The 20601-nt window shown below is 38.6% G+C and overlaps 1 protein-coding gene across 4 annotated transcripts in view; it reads right to left on the bottom strand.

The window, feature by feature from the left end:
• The window catches only part of LOC105491714 (uncharacterized), a 279924-nt gene that overhangs the window by 117930 nt on the left and 141393 nt on the right, over positions 1-20601 (bottom strand). The window contains exon 8 of one of the 4 annotated variants that reach the window (XM_071081392.1): positions 19831-20267. The exons of the other annotated variants lie outside the window; for them this stretch is intronic. The gene's annotated coding sequence lies outside the window, so the exon portion shown is untranslated. Of the gene's footprint in view, positions 1-19830; positions 20268-20601 lie in introns of those variants that run through there. 4 annotated transcript variants of the gene reach the window in all.

The following is a 20601-nucleotide window of genomic DNA, read 5'->3' as shown; positions in this document are numbered from 1 at the left end:
TTTTGGTGAAATTTAGTGAACTGAAAAGCATAAATAGATTTAACATTTTTCAAGAAGACAATGATAAATTTCAAGAGAAATGGGAAATGTCTTTAAATGTGTACCTGATAAATATAGGACATAGATGGTAGGTCAGATCAAGCAAGTTATTTTCAACCAGTTAAGGAGTTTTGGATTTCTGTTTGTAATAGAAAACCAATTTATTAAGAAGGATCCAACTTATTTAAGAAGATCACTCCAGCTAATATTTAGATTGAAAAAAACCATACAATAGTCAAAGTGGGGAGACTGGTTAGGGTGCTGTTGCAATGGCCTAGGCATGAGATGATGCCAGTTTGGAATATAAACTACATTAAAAAGAATTTAGGGTAAAAAATATTAAAAAGAAAAAAATCCTTAATTGTCGCATCCACACACAACCATAGATAACATCAAGTTATATTTCTTTCAAGTAATTTTTCTACACATAGTTTTGGCCCGTTTGCATTTATAAATGTAAATTAAAATCATGTTTTTAAAACTTAGTATGCTAGAACTGTTTATGTTATAAAACACTTTATAAATACAGCCTTTAAGATCTGCATCACATTTTGTCAATAGCTGCCATTGGCTACTTAACTATCATCTACTGCTGGTCATTTGAGGTTACATAAAATAGTTTGCTATTTTAAATTACATTAAGTTTTTATTACTGCATTCTCAGGGTTGAATGCCAGAAGTGTAATTACTGGGTTAGAGGTTATGAACATCTTAGTTTATATCCTCTAACATTTGAATGTTGCCAAATAGTGTTGGATTCAGGGGTTATTTTTAAAGACAAGCATTTTTATTACTTTCAGATTCAGGCAGTATAAGACTAGGTCAACACACTGTTTTCAAGTAAAATGCTCTTTGGGGACCTTCCTTCTTAAATAAATATTTTTAATGTGTGAATTATTTCATTCATTCAACTATAACCTATTGAACATCCATTCTGTACCGGGAGCACCCTAGATGTGAGACTACAAAGAGAAATACATTGTCTCCTTGCCCTTGCCCCAGGGGGAGATTTAAATCAATAATTTCAAAGGAGTACAAGATTTTTTTAAATGACATGTTTCCACAAATATTTTAACTATTTATTTGCATTCCTACTCACATTTTAAATTAGTAAATTATTTCTATATAAACAATTACTAGGCAAATTTTAGCCCCGGTAGAATTATCAAATATTACAAATCAGTAAAGCCAAAGTTAACAGATTTTATTTTTGTGGTAAGTAAAAGTGCGTACGTTTGCAGTCTAGTCTAAGAAGGAGCCATTGTCATTTAGTGTGCTACCCAGATGGAAAATTGAGCTTCTTTGGCCTTTGTGTATCTAAAATCTGAGTTAAGAGTCAGTCGGCAGTGCTTGATGGATGTTTTAAGACACTGATTGACAACTGTACTGGAGGCACTGGATTCAAATATAAGAAACTGAAATCCTAACACAAAGAGGCAGAAGTTTTCTTTCCTTATGTTTTCTACCTTTTCCTTCTTTTCTTCACCTCTTTCACTTTGATTCCTCTAAAGAAAAAAGACAGTTTTACTAGATATTGTTAATAGAGTCTAAACAAATCACAAAACCGTAGTGTCTTTGCAGTTGTAATTTACACCTTGAATTCAGCCAAGATCCAATTTACAAAGGAAGTTTTCATATATATTGTTTGGGCAGGGGGAGGGGTATGCAATGAGACTTCTCACTCCCTAAACCCTTTCAGCTCCAAGAGAAGTCCAGTAGTGAGCCTTTGTCATGTAAAATGGAGTAGACAAAGGATAAATGCTTTCCAATATTTGTCTCTTTTATGCAAGAGATAAGATTAAAATTATGCTAGCTAGTAGGGAGAAAATGAGTCTGAGGTACAGATCAGATAAGGGCTTTCAGGAGGAAATGAATCCTCTGAACGGACATTGTGCTAGACACTATGCAGCAAAGCCTTACTGGCCCGAACTCTCAATAATGCCATGATCTTGGGATTGTAAGAGAGGTCAAGACCCTCTCCATTCTCCATCCCATTTCCGACAAGACCAGAATTTAATCTTCACTCACCCATTCATTTGATAACTATCTCTCAAATGCCTACTATGTACCATGTGCCATTCTAGACACGGAATTGGCAAACAAAACAAAGGCAAAAAATAGTAAATACATAAGACGTCCTATTACATAACAAGCAATATGCGTATTAGTAAATGCTACGAGAAAGAAAAGGAGAGCAGGTAAGGTGGTTGGGAAAGCTGTGGCAGGGAATGGGAAGTGTGTTGTTAATCAGGATAAGCAGAATAGGCCTCACTGAGAAGCTAACATTTGAGCAGAGACCCGAGGGAGGTGAGGGATGTGGCTGTTTAGATGGCTGTCTGAGGGAAGGGCAGTCCAGGAAGAGGCAGGGCACAGGATGTAAGCAGCACACAGGCTGTGTCAAGGAACCACAGGGAGTTCTGTGTGGCTGAAGCAGAGCGAGCAAGGAGGGCACAGCTATAGCAGCTGAGGTATTGCAGAGGCAAATGTAAAGGCCAGATCATACAGGGCCTTACGCCCTTTGTAAGAATGTTGGATTTGATTCTGAGTAAAAGGAGGAGCCTTTGCAGGTTTTTGAGCAGAGGAGTGGCATGATCTGATTCATGTTTAGAAAGGGTCAGCACTAACTTCTGGGCTGATGACAGATGGTGGACACCAAGGGTAGAAACAGAGAGACTGATGGGCATTTAGGGCAGTGATCCAGGCAAGAGCTAAAGCTGGCTCTGACCTGCTCAGTAACAGTGGAGGTTGTGAGAAGTGGTCAGATCCCTTCCTCTGTCCTCATCCCACTCTTGAGTCCATAAACACGGAGAAATGCACTCACTCCTCACACAGCAGAGCTAGCAGAACAGGAGAAAGGAGAAAAGTCTTGATATTCTTGTGCAAATGGAGGCTGTAAAATTGACAAGATAAGAGTGGACTTTGGACTTGATACTGAAACAAGCTGGGGCGTTGAGGAACTATTAGGATGCAATGATTGTATTTTGCAATGTGAGAAGAACATGAGATTTGGAGGGTCAGAGGTGAAATGGTATGTTTTGGATGTTTTTTTCCCTCCGAATCTCATGTTGAAATGTGACCTGCAATGTTAGAAGTGGGGTCTAGTGGGAGGTATTGGATTATGGAGGCAGATCCCTCATGAACAACTTAGCACCATCCCCTTGATTAGTAAGTGAGTTCTCACTCTGAGTTCATGCAAGATCTGGTTGTTTAAAAGTCTCTCTTTCTCTTGCTCACTCTCTCGCCATGTGACATATCTGCTCCTGCTTCACCTTCTGCCATGAGTAGAAGAAGCTCCCTGAGGTCTCACCAGAAGCAGAATAGATGCCAGTGCCTTGCTTTCTGCACAGCCTGCAGAATTATGTGTCAATTAAGCCTGTTTTTTTAAAACAAATTGCTCAGTCTCTACTATTCCTTTATGACAACACGAAAACAGACTAATGCACCTAGTATACTTCCAGGCACACTGTGTCAAACAATAGTAACTGATGGAAATACAGAGCTGTAAACACAGTGTGTGATAAACTACATGGTGTGACACACTTTCATGAAGTCAAGATCTTAGTCCTTCTAATCCAAATGTGTTCTCTTGACCTTTTTGAGATAGTGTAACATTTGGGCCTTTACTCAAAGACATGAAATCACTTAATGTAGACGATTATATTGTCAGAGGATAGATTGACATATAGCTGCTACAGTTATGTCTCTTCAAATAATTGTAATATTCCTGTACATCTTAATTGGAAATTTCTGTTAGGGATATAAGTTTTATTACTCAATTCAATTAAATCAAGTACATGCAAGAAGTCATTGAGGAGTAGCAAGTATAGGTCTTACATGTTCAAACCCAGAAAATAGAACATAAGTGTGTTTTAAAATACAAACTTTTTCAATTAAACCAACCCCCTCCTGCTCAATAAAATTCATCTAAATCAAAATTGATGACAGTACTTTCTAACTGTAATAAGTGGCTGTAAATAAGCAATTCAATCTGCAGTGCCTGCAACATGAAATATAATTAACCTAGCATAACCTTCATTATAATATTTCCCACACCTTGAATCAAGGTTATCAAAATGGCCATTATTTACAAGGGACAGAAACCATTCATTGCTGAATTTGTTATGCCTGCATTCTGAGGCAACAGTTTATCTATCTTCGATTTGGAAATTAAAATTTTAAAGTAATTACATAAAATAATATATTACAATTATTTGTTGCTACAATACAGGATATGAAAAGTATTATACACAGAGAAATCTAAATAGCATGGCAACCCAGGTTCCATTTGTGAAATTTACTATCCTTTTATTGGGAGATTTTGATAAATCCTTTGTTACTAGAATGCTTCTGTATGTATTTTCATCAGTAAAATAAGAATAGGAGAAGTAGATGCCCCCTCATCTGAATGAAGCACATTAGGATTAAAACAGCAATATTCCAGTAGTCTTGCTTACAGCAAAATAAGCATTTTTGCTTGAAAAGACTAGATCAATTGAGAACTGATGTTGGAAGATGATGCTTGAATTCTAAATAAAATTCTAAATAAAATTATTTAATTCTAAATAAAATTAACACTGGCTTTGTTTATGCAGAGATTGATTGTTTTTAAATCAATGTATTCCTGTATTTATAGTGATGTTAATTGGATATAAAAATGTTATCATTTGAGTTAAGCGTCTTGCCACCTTTTTTTTAAATGGGAGCTATTATTATAATTCTTTATTATTATCATTATTATTATCATTATATTCTAAGTTCTGGGTTACATGTGCAGAACGTGCAGTTTTGTTACATAGGAATACACATGCCCTGGTGGTTTGCTGCTCCCATCAACCTGTCACCTACATTAGGTATTTCTCCTAATGTTATCCCTCCGCTAGCCCCCCATTCCCTGACAGGCCCAGATGTGTGATGTTCCCCTCTCTGTGTCCATGTGTTCTCATTGTTCAACTCCCACTTATGAGTGAGAACATGTGGTGTTTGGTTTTCTGATCTTGTGATGGTTTGCTGAGAATGATGGTTTCCAGCTTCATCCATGTCCCTGCAAAGGACATGAACTCATCCTTTTTTATGGCTGCATAGTATTCCATGGTGCATATGTGCCACATTTTCTTTATCCAGGCTATCATTGATGGGCATTTGGGTTGGTTCCCAGTCTTTGCTGTTGTGAATAGTGCTGCAATAAACATACACGTGCATGTGTCTTTATCATAGAATGATTTATAATCTTTTGGGTATATGTATATGCCCAGTAATGGGATTGCTGGGTCAAATGGTATTTCTGGTTCTAGATCCTTGAGGAATCACCACACTGTCTTCCACAATGTTTGAACTAATTTACACTCCCACCAACAGTGTAAAAGCGTTCCTATTTTTCTACAATCTCTCCAGTATCTGTTGTTTCCTGACTTTTTAATGATGACCATTGTAACTGGCATGAGATGGTATCTCACTGTAGTTTTGATTTGCATTTCTGTAATGACTGGTGATGGTGAACTTTTTTTCATGTGTCTGTTGGCTGCATAAATGTCTTCTTTTGAGAAGTGTCTGTTCATATCCTTTGCCCATTTTTTGATGGGGTTGTTTTTTTCTTGTAAATTTGTTTAAGTTCTTTGTATATTCCAGTTATTAGCCCTTTGTCAGATGGACAGATTGCAAAAATTTTCTCCCATTCTGTAGGTTGCCTGTTCACTCTGATGGTAGTTTCTTTTGCTGTGCAGAAGCTCTGTAGTTTAATTAGATCCCACTGGTCAATTTTGGCTTTTGTTGCCATTGCTTTAAGTATTTTAGACATGAAGTCTTTGCCCATGCCTATGTCCTGAATAGTCCCAGGTTTTCTTCTAGGATTTTTATGGTCCTAGGTCTTACATTTAAGTCTTTGATCCATCTTGAGTTGATTTTTGTAACAGGTGTAAGGAAGGGGTCCAGTTTCAGTGTTCTGCATATGGCTAGCCAGTTTTCCCAACACTATTTATTAAATAGGGAATCATTTTCCCCATTGCTTGTGCGTGTCAGGTTTGTCAAAGATCAGATGGTTGTAGATGTGTGATGTTGTTTCTGAGGCCTCAGTTCTGTTCCATTGGTCTATGTATCTTTTTTGGTATGAGTACCATGCTATTTTGGTTACTGTAGCCTTGTCGTAGAGTTTGAAGTCAGGTAGCATGATGCCTCCAGCTTTGTTCTTGTCCAGGATTGTCTTGGCTATGTGGGCTCTGTTTTTGTTCCATATGAAGTTTAAAGTACTTTTTTCCAATTCTGTGAAGAAAGTCAGTGGTAGCTTGATGGGGATAGCATTGAATGTATAAATTACTTTGGGCAGTATGTCCATTTTCACAATATTGATTCTTCCTATTGAAACTGAGTTTGAAAGAATTGCAGTTACATCAAGGACTCATACTAATTCTCATATCAGGTTAGAATCAGCAATAGGTTTACAACTATAAAAACAATGACAGCTCAAGGACGTTTGTTTTTTAAAAATAAAAATTTAAGTAGACATTTATAGATTTTACTTTTACTTGTTGGCTGAAGTTCTGTTTGGCATAAAATAATTGCAGGCCACTCTGAATTACACTTATCTGTCCTATTATCTCATATTTAAGAAATGGCTGAACCACTGGAAAGATTAGGAGGGAGGAGGGGCACTCCTAGGACCTGAAGGCTGTAAAAAATTTTCTGGGTCTCCAGAGTCCCTTATCCCCAGCATGGAATATTCTTTCAAATATTTTGATCATTCACTTTTATCATTAAAAGTTATATGTATATTAATTTATTATTATGTATTAAGAATATATATAATGTGCATCTATTATGTTCAAATACAATAATTTTTAAAAGATGAAATATAGGTGAAATAAATCATACTTTAATAATAAATGCATATTTTCTTAACGAAATAGAACCCATGTGCTCTCACTATAAACATTATATTGAATGTACTTCTGTATCAGTTAGCCTTTACTATATAACAAAATACCCAAAAACATAGTGACTGAAAACTGCTTTCACTCGCTAGCTCACAATTCTGTGAGGTGGCAGCTTTGGCTTTGTTTCTCTGGATGGTTCATAGGCTGCTCACTTCCAGGCTCATTCATGTGATTGCAGTCAGCTGGCATCTCAGCTGGGGTTGGATGGTCCAGAATGCTCTAAGTTGGAAATTGGCAGCCCGGATGTCTTGGTTTTCCTCCATGTGGCCTCTCTAGTGGGCTAACTTGGGCTTTTTCACGTGGTCACAGGGTTCCCAGCAGCAAGAGAGGAAGGTCCAAATGTGTAAGTTTTTTATTTTTTATTTTTCTTTTATTTAGTCATAGTCTCACTCTGTGACCAGGCTGGAGTACAGTGGCACAAACTCGGCTCACTGCAATCTCCGCCTCCCAGGTTCAAGTGGTTCCCCTGCCTCAGCCTCCTGAGTAGCTGGGATTACAGGTGTGTACCACCACGCCTGGCTAATTTTTTGTATTTTAGTAGAAACAGGGTTTCACCATGTTGGCCAGGATGGTCTCGATCTCCTGACCTTGTGATCCGTCTACCTTGGCCTATAGACTTTATTTTTAGAGCATTTTTAGGTTTACGAAAAAAATTGAACAGAAAAGCAGACTTCCCAAAATACCCCTTCTCTACCCACTTGCAACCCCCACAAGAGTTTCCCCTATTAACATCTTGCACCAATACAATACTTTTGCTACAGTTGATGAACAAATATCAATACATTATTATTAACTAAAGTCCACAGTTTACATTAGGATTCACACTGTGCTGTGCAGTTCTACAGGTTTTGCCAAATGCGGGATGTCATGTATTCACCATTACAGTATTATACACAATAGTTCCACTAAAACTACCTTAAGTTCCACCTATCCATCCCTCTCTCCCCCCGCCGCCCACATACTCCTGGCAACCACTGATTTTTTATTTTTATTTTTACTATCTTTGGAAACTTGCCTTTTCCAGAATGTCTTATATTTGGAATCTTACAGTATGTAGCATTTTCAGACCAGTATTTTTCACTTAGCAATATGTAATTAAGGTTCTTTTTTGCTTTTTCATGACTGATAAGTTTTTTTCTTTTTGTAGCTAAATAATATTCCATTGTGCAATGTACCATACTTTGTTTATTCATTCACCCATTGAAGTAAAGTTGCTGTAAACATTCATGGGCAGATTTTTGTGTGAACCTAAGTTTTCAATTAATGTGGGTAAGTAGCAAGAAGTATGATTGCTGAATCATTTGGTAAGGTTATGTTTAGTTTGCAAGAAACCGCCAAACTGTCTTCCAAAATGGCTCTACTGTTTTGCATTTGCACCAGCAATGAATGAGAGTTCCTGTTGCTCTACACCCTCACTTAGCATTTTACATTGTCAGTGTTTTGGATTTTACTTACTCTAATAGGTATGTAGTAAAATGCAAGCTTATTATTGTTTGAATTTATCTAAGTATGTTTCAAAGCCTGTTTGCATCATACTTGCTAGTGATCCCTTCACCAAAGCAAGTCATACAGACCAAGCCCCATGTCAGTGTGGGAAGAGAATACCCAAAAGGCACGGCTATCAAGAGAGAATTGTGAAGTCATTTAATAAACAATCTACCGGGGCTTTGTCATTGTTTTTCATCTTGGTTTTGTAGTTTGTGATATAGTGATTCCAAGTTCTGGATTATAACCATTACTTGGTTTTAATAATCATCAAGCTAAAAAGATATCTACAAAGATCACATTGAAAGTTGTTGACTGAGTTTACAATATAACATTCTGATTTTTTAGTCTCATTCATAATTATATAAAAAACCTTTTTGTTAAAATTTAACTATTAATTTCCATCTTCTCTGGCATCAATTCATTTTTCTTACAATTTTGAAGGTGAACTTTTTTATTTTTTAATACATTGATTTAAAAATTCAACGAAACTCTCTGAAAGATATTTGACATAATAAAACATTGTCTTGAATTTTATAATGGTACAGACAAGAGATTTCTAAATAGGTTGTCTACATTGTTTTCAGCATCAAGATCACATAATCAAGGGACATTTTCAAACATCTTTTTTCAGATTCTCTTTCTATAGCACACATTTCTTTCAAGAGCAATTTCTTTCTCACTTATCATTAAAATTAATGTGTTAATGTTTTAAAAATATCAACTAGCTTAACTATTAGCCATTTGTCATGGTAGAAATGGTAAGCAATTTTGGAACACTACTGTCTTTACAGAAGAAAGTAACTCATTTTAAAATTTAACAGTCCTTCTAAGTAACTTACTATGAGATAACTAAGGAAACTCTGTGTAATACAAAAGTATTTTATGGTCATGGTCACAGGCACATGTAAACTGCAAAATACTAGAATATGCTGAAAATGAAAAAGTGCTGGAAGGTGCTGCCATTAACACCTCTGTCTTGTGAAACCCCTGCCAGCTGTGGGTTACACAAACCTCTGACACTTGAACCAAGTGAGGAAACCAGTATCAGTCCTTATGTTAATGGTGAATTTTACTCCTTTATTTATTATTTAAGATAAGTAAATAAAAGTCTGTTATGCTCAGCTCTGGGATGCCTGCACCCTCTTTGGAGACCCTTATAACAAACAGCCATTGATTTTAAGGTACATGTGAAGTGGGTCTTGGAAGCGGATTTGTGGCATGGTGTCAAGGAGGGTTTCTTCAGTGTCAGGTTGTATGGTACTTGTGTCATATTTGATTCAGAATACATTTTTCCATAGCATCCATGTTGTGATGCTTAGGGTCTTGAGTTATTTCTCAGATTTAAAAAAATCTATACCATAGCTATTAATCTATAATCTAAACTAATTAAAATACTATTTTGGTCACATAATAAATTAAGTCAATTTTATGAGCTAGCTTTCAAAATTAACCGATATCAGGATAATTCTGAGTGTCACTTGTTTTACTTTAACTCTTTTGTACCACCATGAATACATCCACCCACTCTGCCCCCTTGATGCTGAATGGAGCAGTGGGACACAGAGAGAGGTTGTCAGGACAATCAAACATCTTCCAAATGGGTTGTACCAATAGCTGTGGAGGAGAGTCATGGGCCATTTCTTTTCTGAAACCATTCACCTGCCTTTCCTTGCAATGATAATAAATATACTACATGCTGAGAATGACAAAATCAGTTCTTTACTCAGGGGTTCAGTTGATAGGTGTAAAGCAGGACTTCTCAGCCACAGCACTGCTGGCATCTTGGGCCACATAATTCTTTGCTATGAATTTCAGTCCTGTGGATGTAGGATGTTTAGTAGTATCCCTGGCCTCTACTACTTCTAGATGCCAGAAGCACTCCTTTCCAGCGGTTACAATGACCAAATGTCCCCTGAGGGGCAGAGCCATCTGTTAAGAACCATTAGTCAAAAGGTTAAAGGATCGCCGGGCACGGTGGCTCAAGCCTGTAATCCCAGCACTTTGGGAGGCCGAGACGGGCGGATCACGAGGTCAGGAGATCGAGACCATCCTGGCTAACACGATGAAACCCCGTCTCTACTAAAAATACAAAAAACTAGCCGGGCGAGGTGGCGGGCGCCTGTAGTCCCAGCTACTCGGGAGACTGAGGCAGGAGAATGGCATAAACCTGGGAGGCGGAGCTTGCAGTGAGCTGAGATCCGGCCACTGTACTCCAACCTGGGCGGCAGAGCAAGACTCCGTCTCAAAAAAAAAAAAAAAAAAAAAAAAAAAAGGTTAAAGGATCAAGGGAGGGGTTGGATGTCCTGCTACTTCTTTCTTCCTTTGCACTAAACAACAAAGGCTGTTTCCCAAGTGAATTTCTTTTCTTTCCCTTCCTACATCCCAATCCTCTCTTCCTGAAGTCTCGTTTTTATTTCTTTCCTTTCTTGGTATCTTTACTTTCCCTATTTCCCTGGACATACCACTTAACCCTACAAAAATTATCAACCCCCAAATACACTCTTATCTTGTCAATTTTGCAGCCTCCATTTGCACAAGAATATCAAGACTTTTCTCCTTTATCCTGTTTCTGCTACCTCTGCTGAGTGGAGGAATGAGTGCATTTCTCAGTGTTTATGGACTCGAGGGTGGGATGAGGACGCAGGAAGGGATCCAGCCATTTCTCACAACCTCCACTGTTATCGAGCAGGTCAGCACCAGCTTTATCTCTTGCCTGGATCACTGCCCTAAATGCCCATCAGTCTCCCTGCTTCTACCCTTGCTGCCCACCATCTGTCATCAGCCCAGAAGCGAGGGCTGACCCTTTCTAAACATGAATCAGATTATGTCACTCCTCTGCTCAAAAGCCTGCAAAGGCTTCTTGTTTTACTCAGAATCAAATCCAACATTCTTACAATGACCGTAAGGCCCTGTATGATCTGGCGCTCACCTTTGCCTCTGCAATACCTCAGCTGCTATAGCTGTGCCCTCCTTGCTCACTCTGCTTCAGTCACACAGAACTCCCTGTGGTTCCTTGACAAGCCTGCATGCTGCTTACATCCTGTGCCCTGGTTCTTGGCTCTTCCTGGACTACCCTTGCCTCAGACAGCCATCCAAGTAGCCACCTCCCTCACCTCCCTCAGGTCTCTGCTCATGGGGCAGATCCCTCATGAATGTCTTGGTGCTGCCCTTGCATTAATGAGTGAGTTCTCACTCTTAGTTTACATGAGAGCTGGTTGTTTGAAAGAATGTGGTACCCCTTCCTCTCTCTCTTGCTTCCCTCTCTGGCCATGTGACATGTCGGTTCCCCCTTCTCCTTCTGCCATGAGTAAATGCTTCCTGAGGCCTCACTGGGAGCTGAGCAGATGCTGGTCCCATGCTTGCACAGCCTGCAGAACCATGAGCCAAATAAACATCTTTTCTTTATAAATTACCGAGTCTCAGGTATTCCTTTATAGCAAAGCAAAATGGACTAACACCCTGGATATTGTGCAAAATGCACCAGAGAATGGAGGGGGCAAATTTCACCTGAGCATCAGTTTTAACTGATTAAGAAGGCTCATGTAAATGGCATCATAGAAATAAAAAACAGACTTGGGTCCTATGGAAAATTAGTCGCAAAGATGGTTCTACTTCATATTTCTTTTTCAAAGAGACACTTTTTTTTGTGGCATCAAAGGTCCTTCTTACTCTGGCTACTCTATTACTACAGTCTCCTCTCTCATGACATTCTACCACAAAACCTGCATTCCTGCTGTAGTGCTTTTTCAGGTCATGCCACAGGATAGAGACTGAATGTCATGTGTTGAAATCTATTGCCCGATGTGCTGCTATTTGGAGGCATCCTAATGTGATGACTTTAGGAGGTTATTAGGTCATGAGGGCTCCTCACAGGATTAGTAGCCTTAAACAAGAGATTCCAGAGAGCTCTGTATTTCTTCTGCATTGTGAAGACCCAGTGAAAAAAGGACCATCTATGAAACAGGAGGTGGACTCTCACTACTGAAACTGTTGGTGGCTTGATCTGGGACTTCCCAGTTTCTAGAACTATGAGAAATAAATTTCTGCTGTTTATAAGCCACCCAATCTGTGGCATTTTTTTATGGAAACCCAAATGGACCATGCTTTATTTCACTTCTGAATCTCTATTCATAACATCCTTTTGGACTGAAATTCCTATTGCCCTTTCTTCTCTAACTCTGCTTGGGGAATGTCTGCTCGTTCTGGAACCCAACCTTCAGATAATCCATGAGGGCTTTTCTAAAACATTTTCACTCTTCAGGCCTCAAGGAGAATTTACCACTCTCTCTGTATTAATTTGCTAGGGCTGCCATAACAAAGTACCACAGACTGGGGGGTGGCTTATATAACAGAAATGGATTGTCTCACAGTTCTGGAGGCTTGAGCTCGAAAATCAAGGCATCAGCAAAGTCGGTTCTGAGGGATGTAAAAGAATAATTTGATTCGAGGTTCTCTCTTTGGTTTGCAAATGGCCTTCTTCCTATGTCTCTTCACATCACCTCTCTCTCTGTGTGTCTATGTCCAAATTTCTCCCGGTTATGAGGGCACCAGTCCTATTAGGTTAGGGCCCACCCCAGTGACTTCATTTTAACTCTATAAGATTATCTCTACAAATATCCTATCTCCAAATAAGGTCACATTCTGTGGTACTGGGGGTTAGGACTTCAACTCAGGAATTTTGGGGGAAATAATTCCACCCATACCACTCTATTTTGTTTATTTTCCTCTATTTATGCTGTAATAATTTTTTGAACTAGTGTATTTGTTTCTGCCTGACATCTTCCACTAGTGGGAACCACATTTGATTTTTCTTTATTCCTGACCCAGTGTAATTCATAGCACAAGAGGCTGATTGCTAAACTCAATCGGTTGGTTTTCTTTGTTTTGTTTTTTATTTTTGAGGCAGAGTCTGATTCTCTGTCACCCAGGCTGGAATGCAGTGGCACCATCTCGACTCACTGCAACCTGCATCTCCCCGGTTCAAGTGATTCCCGTGCCTCAGCCTCCTGAGTAGCTGGGACTATAGGTGCAAGTCATTATGTCCAGCTAATTTTTGTATTTTGAGTAGAGACGGATTTTTGCCATGTTGACCAGGCTGGTCGTGAACTCCTGACCTCAAGTGATCCACCTACCTCAGCCTCCCAAAGTGCTGGGATTACAGGCGTAAGCCACCACACCTAGCCTCAACTGGTTGTTTTACTGATTGAATGATCAACCAACAAAGATCCAAAATGATGGTAGTAAACCTTCCCCATTTAATGTTTAAGAGGGATGATGGAAATACATGTGTGGAATTCTACATTTACCTTTTATATAGGTCCATCTTCCCCATTAGACTATGATTTCTTTGAGGACAGAACCAGGTTTTATTCTTGATATACTAGATAGAAATCATTAATTAGTATCTTATCTGCTGTCTACCATACTCTTCCTTTTAAACAAAAGCTACATTTTGTAGTGGAAGGCAACATGTCTCAGACTCCTCTGCAGATAAATGAGGCTATGGGATGGCATTTTGGCCAATAAGAAGTAAATGGAAATGTGGATAGGACTTCCAGGAAAAGAGTAGAGGGCCCAGCTGGCATGTTTTCTTGCCCTTTGTCATTTCCCATTTTCCTATCTGGAGTGCAGAGGCAGTGTTCAGAAGTGAAGTGACCAGTCTGTAACAGGTAAATAGAATACAGTAGAAATGGCTAAGCAGAGGATAGAAAATATCTTTACTTCAACCTCATTCTTGAAAGATGGTTTCCTAGTATAAGATTCTAAGTTGACATTTATATCCTCTCAGCATGAAGAAATTATTGCTGTCATTATTGCTGTTGAGAAGTTAGCCACCACTCTAATTGCCTTTTCTTTGCAGGTGGATGTGTCTTCTACTTGCTGTTTTTAAAAATCATTTTCTCCCTCTCTTTTGGTGCTTTGCTTCACTGTAATAAGTTTAAGTATGAATTTATCTTGTTTATCAGACTTGTGACTCACTGGCCTTCTTGAACATGAGGATTGGAGTCTTTTGACAACTAAAAGCAATTATCAGTCATTCTCTCTCCAAATATTGTCTTTTTCTCATTATCTGAATATATCTCTCTAAAACTTTCACTAATATATGTCAAATATTCTTACTCTATCCTCCATCTCTCTTTACTCTCTTTCATACTTTCTATCTTTTGATGTCTCTGGACTGTATTCTGTATAGTTTCTTTAGCTACATCTCCCAATTGACTAATTCTCTCTCTAGCTACATCTGTCTTATCTGCTGTTTACATTGCCTTATTAATTTCAAGTTGTATATTTATTACTTCTAGAAGTTCTAAAACTTCTCTAGTGACACTTTTACAAATATATTTGGTTCTTCTTAGAACATTTCTTATTGTTGATATTCTTCCTTTCTTTCTCAAAACATTAAATATATTTTGCCTTTAGTATCTGGTAATTCCAGTATATGAAGTCTTTGTGAGTTTGATTCTTCTGTTTATTTTTTCTGCTGGTTTTTACTTATGGCTTCTTTGTTCTTTATGTGCTTTGTGAGTTTTGACTGTAGACTGCTTATTTTTCTTACAACATTTTCAGTGGGACTTCTTTGAGGCCTGACTTGAAATTCCTCTAAGAGTATTTGGATTTGTTTGGCTTACATAATATGACGAAAGACACCACTAATGTGGGGCCACTTTATATTCTTAATGTTTTTTTGAAACACAAAGACATTGTGAATTAGACAGCAAATCTACCATGAAGTCAGGTTTAATGGTTTGAATTCTCAGGAGAGATTCCCCTCATCCCCTAGACAGCACCCAGGTAGATTTCTTTGTTGTCCCTTCTAATGGTGGTTTTACTTCTTGTTTACTATTACCCTTTGGATACCAGCTTTATGTTGGGTGTTCTTTATTAGCTTCATTTCCTTATATGGACCTTAAGTTTCATTTCCTGACTCCTCTGATTTCACTAGACTAGCTCAACTTTTCCAGAGTTCAGCAGAAAATCTCAGAAAGAAAGACAACTTTGGCAATCTCTTGCTCCATGGGGTCTCTGCTTTCACTTTAGTTTTGACCTCTGTGGATTCCTTTCTTATGCACCAGGCATTAGATTATTTCTTCTCCAGCATTATGGTTGTTTCAGTTACCACATCATTCAATGCTATCTATAAACCATACCACAAGACACAGAAACAAAAATTGTTTGTTTACATTGGTGAAAAATTTGCAAATCATCTGAATATTTACCCATGAAAAATTTATGGTGCATATACATGTATGAGCTGTACACATAAAATATCATGAAATCATGAAAAGGAATATGGTCGATGTACAGGTACTCACATAAAAATATGTTTAACATATATTTTTAAATGCAAAGAGCTAGTTGCACAACAATATACATAACATTACTCTGTTTATGGCTTATGTTTTAGAAAATGAGAAACGTATGTTCTTTTGCAAAGACACATTTTTATTTAAATGCACAGAAAAAGATCCAGATGCTTACATACTAAATGTAAAGGAATTTTATTTATACCTTTTTTAAACTTTTTAAAATGAAAATGTATTCCTGTACTACTCGAGTTTATTTAAAAATAAACACAAGTTTAAGAGATTATAAGTTATAAGGCATGTGAAGCACTTAGTACAGTGCCCGACACATCATAAGACCTTAAAAAATTTTTGCTTCTATTGTTATTTTCATTTAAAAGAAAGAATTATTGATACATAGTGGAGTATAGTATGATATGATGGTGGATTGTGCTGCTCTACTAATCAGTAGCAGACCTCAGATTGGAAATTTCATCTTTTTTTTTTTTTTTCCGAGATGGAGTTTAGCTCTTGTTGCCCAGGCTGGAGTGCAATGGCGTGATCTCGGCTCACTGCAACCTCCGCCTCCTGGGTTCAAGCAATTCTCCTGCCTCAGCCTCCCTAGTAGCTGGGACTACAGGCATACGCCACCACACCTGGCTAATTTTTGTATTTTTAGTAGAGATGGGGTTTCTCCATGTTGGTCAGGCTGGTCTTGAACTCCCGACCTCAGGTGATCTGCCTGCCTCGGCCTCCCAAAGTGCTGGAATTACAGGCGTGAGCCACTACGCCTGGCCTAGAAACTTCATCTTTTTTTTTTTTTTTGAGACGGAGTCTCGCTCTGTCGCCCAGGCTGGAGTGCAGTGGCGCGATCTCGGCTCACTGCAAGCTCCGCCTCCCAGGTTCACGTGAAACTTCATCTTTTGATTAAAAATACCTATCTATTTCCAAACTATAATTTATAGATCACTTGTTTCACTCGCCGCTTTCATATGTTAATAGGTATTATTTAAAAAAAAATCCAGGATCAAATGTATTTTTAAATGCTGGGTTACACAAGTATAATAGTTTTTTGTTTGTTTTGGTTTTTAACAGAGTTATAAAATGCTAATATACATTACGAGTCTCAAAGAGGGAGATCTTGTATAAACACTCCTCAGCTTATTGAAACCTAGAATCCTTTCTTTCAAGCATCCCCAGGGACTTCTCTTCCATGAAACACCCTTTTGGAAACACTTCACTAGACCATAATACATATAACAGATACCACAATATCCATTTACTGAGTCTGAATAAATTGTGAGTTTTTGTGGCCAAGTTGTCATGATGTTTAATGGATAGTGCATTCTCTTTTGTCCTTTAATTCGTCTAGAACAGATTCCAAGTATAAACAATGACTTGTTTTGTAACTGAAGGCAAGAGACCTTCCCTGTCGAGACATTCCCTGTCCATGTCTCAGTATACGAAACACTTCTTTGGATTAGCATTGATTAATGGATGGAAAATATGATGCATCTAGAGCTGTTTCTTGGCATCAGATAACCTAAAGCCAAACAACAGGGCAGGGATGAAAAATAAGAGGAGACAAAAACAAGGCCCCCGATGTCCTTGTTCCTGCTGACTGTTACTACACAATTAAGATCCCTGCTGATTGGGAAAAAAAAATACACTACCATCTGTAATTGGATGAAAAAAATATTTTTTGCACATGTTTGGACTGTATAAAGGAAAACTCAATGAAGTCAGAAGATATCAAAACAAAACATGCAATTTGTTAGCTGTAAGCTATATAAATAAGCTATGTAAATAATGAATGAATGTATACATCATGCTAAGTATCTCCTTCCTCCACTTTTTACATCTGCTAATTGTAACATGTTTGCAGAGAGCTGTTATCTTGGCATTCTTCATCCTTTTGAAAATACACCATTCACACTTGTTAATTTGTTCTTACAGCATCAGTTAACCAAAGGGCAGGCATGGAGAAGAAGAGATTGTTACTGGTGGTAGGTATATGAGCTACTGGTGGCAAATCCATATGGGTCTGCAGCAACCTCAGTTCTTTTCTTCTCAGAAGAAAGAATTTGACTGAGGGGCAGAAAAAGAGACCAAGGCAAGTTTCAGAGCAGGAGCGGAAGTTTATTAAGAAGGCTTTAGGGGCGAGTGTGGTGGCTCACACCTGTAATCTCAGCACTTTGGGAGGCCGAGGCGGGTGGATCACAAGGTCAGGAGTTCGAGACCAGCCTGGCCAACATGGTGAAACACTGTCTCTGCTAAAAATACAAAAATTAGCCAGGCGTGGTGGCAGGCCCCTGTAATCCCAGTTACTCGGGAGGCTGAGGCAGGAGAATCGCTTGAACCTGGGAGGCAGAGGTTGCAATGAACTGAGATTGAGTCCCTGCACTCTGGCCTAGGCAAAAGAGTGAAACTCTTATCAAAACACACACACACACACACACACACACAAGCAACAAACAAAAACAAGGCTTTAGAACAGGAAAGAAAGGAAAGAACACTTGGAAGAATGTGAAGTGGGTGACGTAAAGAACAAGACTTAGTTTATTCCAGATTGTGGGTAAAGAGCAAGTGTGGTGTTTAACCATGATCCTAGGACTTTATAGGCTGCCATCTTGCACCCCTTTCCCATGATTCTTCTCTTTGGGTGAGCTGCCCACACGTGTAGTACCCTCCTTACCCTTGGGAAGTGAGCACTCACAGTGTGTTTAGGAAGTTGTATGCATGTCCATCTCAGGCTTTCTTCCCTTTTCCAGTGGAGTGCCCCCAGAAGGTCATATTCTACCATTTTGTCTCTTAATGCGTATGCCCAGGAAGTTGCTTCTCCGTGACATCGGCATTCAGTTAACACTTTAATGTTAACAGCTGTGGATCACCTGAAGCCTGTCTCTCCTGGCTCTGGCCACATTTTTTAGAGAGGCAGAATGATAATTGTTGAACCATCACCTGACATCCTAGTGGGTGGCGGAGAAAAGCCCTCTCCACCCTCACTCATGTCTGTCTAACTACCTGTAACAAGAAGATAAAATGAGACCCCCGATGTCCTTGTTTCTGCAGTCTATTAGCACCTTCAGACAGAACCATCCCTAGGCACATGCATTTTTACTATGAATGGCATGTTAGGAATACAGAGAGAGTACAACCTGAAGAGGTAGAATGGGGACTTGTGACTTCAATAGAAAAGAATTGCTTCCATTTTTAACATTGGGGATTAGGATAGTTTTGCTTCTGTAGTATGTGCAACTGGGCTTGACTTAGATTATTCCAGACTGTGGGGGAGGAGGAGGTCTTTACTTCCAAGAACTGTCTGAAGAACAGAGAACTCTCCCTGGAACATGATTTTTTAAAAGCCTTCTAGAAGGAAAAGACCTCTCTGGTGACATCAAAGGGCTTCCTCATTCTAATCCATAAAGAAGTTCAGTTGAAGTGAATAGAAGTTCCTCCATGGCCTGAGATTGTAACATTACTTTTTTCCTCAATTACATAGAAAGCAAAAAGTGATAATTTGGATTCTTTAATTTTTTAAGCACAAAAGTACTAAGTACAGTATTTCCTGACCCTTGCCTCTGAGTGGGTTAATGAGGGGAGGGCACTGGTGAGAAAGAAGTATATAGAGTACTGTCTGTGACCAAGAAGTTCTCCATTCTCATAAGGTTGAATTTGATCATTCTATTAATAATAAGTGCTAAAGTCTGGAATACGTCTTCTATTGTCCTACATTTGTTAAAATTGTTCATCTGTGCTCTCTTGCTACTCATGAAAATGACAGTGAAAAATAGCTATCCATTAACACAAAAGCAAAATGTGATGCAGTAATGATGCTTGAAGCTTCCTGCAATGTTAGAGTTTTTAGAAATCATTAATAATAAATTACCAGCAATGCAATGGGCAGCTGATAACTCCTTTCTTTGGTAGGTAGAACTCTCCATTATAAAATAGTAATACACTAAGTCATATGCCATAGCCTTCAGCAATTTTCTTAAAGTTATTTTACTGTAAGACCAGTGTTGTCAACACTGAATTCATTTTACAGATAAGAAAACTGAGGCTATTTTACTCAATGATAATGTCAGAATGACTCAGAATATTGTAATTGAAATCACTAGCTTAGTTCCAGATTTAAATTAAGGCCTCTCTCATATTTGTAAATGTGACAGGCACCAGGAGAGATCATTGGTTAATGAGTGGAGGGTGGAGTGGAGATAGGGTTTCATTAATCACAAACTGTAGGCCATATTTCTCAATGTGTGGTTTGGGGCCCTATGGGGAGTAAGAAAACATACTCTTGGAGGAAAGGAAACAAACATAAAGCTTGCAAACAGGATGGCAAAACACCCTTGAGTCAAAGACCCTTGTTTATCAGCTCAAGGGCTCAATACTCAGTTATCAGTGCGTAGCAGGGTCCAAGGCATGCAGCAAGTCCAAACATACTCTGAGATGCTTCCCTCCTCTCATTTCCCTTAGTTCCATTCAGCAATTATCCAAGAACCTGATGGCTTCCTTTTTATGACAGAGTCTGCAAGAATACGAAAGCAAAATAAAAATGGCCATCCAATTCCCAGAGCCCACATCCAATTCCCAGAGCCCACAAAGAGGGACTTCACGAAGGATAGTTCTGTCCGGTGCTATCATCCAACACTTTACCTTTGTAATATGTGAAATCAGTCTGTTAGATAAAGATTAGCTCACACACTCAGTTCTTTTTTCTGAAGAAGAACTCATAGGAAAATGAATTCTGAAATACAAATTGTGTGACTTTTGGTAGGACACTTCCCTCTGTGCCTTTGTTTCCTTATAGATAATGGGAGGTGGAAGGATTAAAATAAGTCAGGATCCTAAATCACTGGCCC

This window comes from Macaca nemestrina, chromosome 16 (assembly GCF_043159975.1).
Source record: "Macaca nemestrina isolate mMacNem1 chromosome 16, mMacNem.hap1, whole genome shotgun sequence".
NCBI lineage: Eukaryota > Metazoa > Chordata > Mammalia > Primates > Cercopithecidae > Macaca > Macaca nemestrina.
This window is presented reverse-complemented; position numbering and strand designations above follow the sequence as displayed.